The sequence below is a fragment of the Pecten maximus genome, chromosome 8, assembly GCF_902652985.1.
Source record: "Pecten maximus chromosome 8, xPecMax1.1, whole genome shotgun sequence".
NCBI classification, from domain to species: Eukaryota; Metazoa; Mollusca; class Bivalvia; order Pectinida; family Pectinidae; genus Pecten; species Pecten maximus.
The window spans coordinates 41,078,502-41,080,524 of record NC_047022.1 but is presented as its reverse complement, the minus strand read 5'-3'; positions in this window follow the sequence as shown (position 1 = coordinate 41,080,524).

Sequence of the window (2,023 nt, the reverse complement as noted above, 5' to 3'; positions counted from 1 at the left end):
TTTTTTTCTTTTTTTTTTTTTCACCAAAATACTAATTGACATTAACAATTATTAATGTTTTGAAAGTCCTACCCGTAGGTAATGATAAACGTGTCTGCCACAAACACACCTAAATGATACCAGGGATATACACATATACCACATTATCACTAACAATATACAAATATACCACATTATCACTAACAATATACAAATATACCACATTATTACTAACAATATACAAATATACCACATTATCACTAACAATATACAAATATACCACATTATTACTAACAATATACAAATATAGCACATCATTACTAACAATATACAAATGTACCACATTATCACTGACAATATACAAATATACCACATTATCACTACCAATATACAAATATACCACATTATCACTGACAATATACATTTCTACCACAATAGGTTGGTGTTATTCAACTCCCAAGGCAGGCAATAACCATTAAAACTGTTGAGTAATATTCAGTTTATAAAACAAGTGGAATTAACCCTAAACGCGTTTTGATTGATTGACACGGTGACATTTGACCCGAACTGCAATTCGCATTACCGTCATCAATAATCGAAAGACGTCACATCACCGGGTCCCGGCCGTCATTTGTACACCTTATTTGCATACGCGAAATTAGATTTGGCCACGTTCTCTTTGGATTCAAGCCGATATCATTGTGGTAAAATTTATTTCACACTCGTAACTTATTTTTTAAGACAATATACAAAATGAAACACATTATCACTAACGATATGCAAGTGTACCACATTATCACTAACATCATACAAATGCATCATACTGAAAATATTCAAATGTACCACATTATCACTGAAAATATACGAGTGTACCGCATTATCACTGACAATATACCAATGTACCATACTATCATTTGCTATATACAAATGTACCACATAAATATACCACATTATTACTGAATATATATTCAAATGTACAACATTATCTCTAACTTTATACAAATGTACCACACTAAAAATATACAAATGAACCACATTATTACTGACCATACAAATGTACTACATTATCGCTAACAATATACAAATGTACTAAAAATGTACACATTATCACATTATCATTAACAATATACAGTTTTTTAATATACCACATTATCACTTACAATATACAAAAGTACTTAAATGAGATTATGCGTCTTTCTAGTTGTTCAGGCTAGGTCAGTGACACTCTAAAGTGTTTAGTTACTCTATTTATTCTTTTAGGACCCAAGTTCTCATTTATAGAATCATACACTGACTTTAAACTGCACAGTTGGGTCTTCTGAGACAATTACATGTATATAGTCAATTATATAACACTTTATTTGTTGAATTGTTTCTGGTTGAACTTTTCCTTAATTTTCATAAACAATTCCGTTCTCAAGGTATCGAATCTGCTCCACCTAAAGACGAAGAGTTTTGTAAGGATGAAACGTTTAATTGTAAAAAATGATATGGAAATGCATGTTGAAAAAAATGGTCTATTGGACAAGAATCACTTGGAGTTTATCTTCCAAAAACAAATCACAGGTATTTCACGTCAATATGGTATAGCATACAATATAAGAATTGAGTTGAGTTAGCATTGTTTTACTTCTTTTTTTAACAGCTATGGCCGTTAAAAGACGTTCTAAGGCAAAAAGGAAAACGCATGAAAAATATTTTGTGCAAACTTTTTACCGCAGTTATAAATTTAGGCAAGACGACTCGAGTATGATGGTGGACGTAGACATGTAAGGACAAGGGCTTATATTACAGCCTCCATCATCGAAATAGTTTGTCTGAGACTGCTATTTTTTGTAGTCAATCTATATTATAATAGCTTAACCTCTCGTAAACAGAACAGAATCAAAGTATTTCACATGTAGATATTGTGATGATTTTATTAGTATGGGAATAGACCTCAGTCTCGAATAAAAATGTAAAGAATTTACGGGGCGGCGATATGATGTCTGTGCCTAAAATGTGATTCGAGTCATTGCATTTTAAATATTATGTCGAAATATCA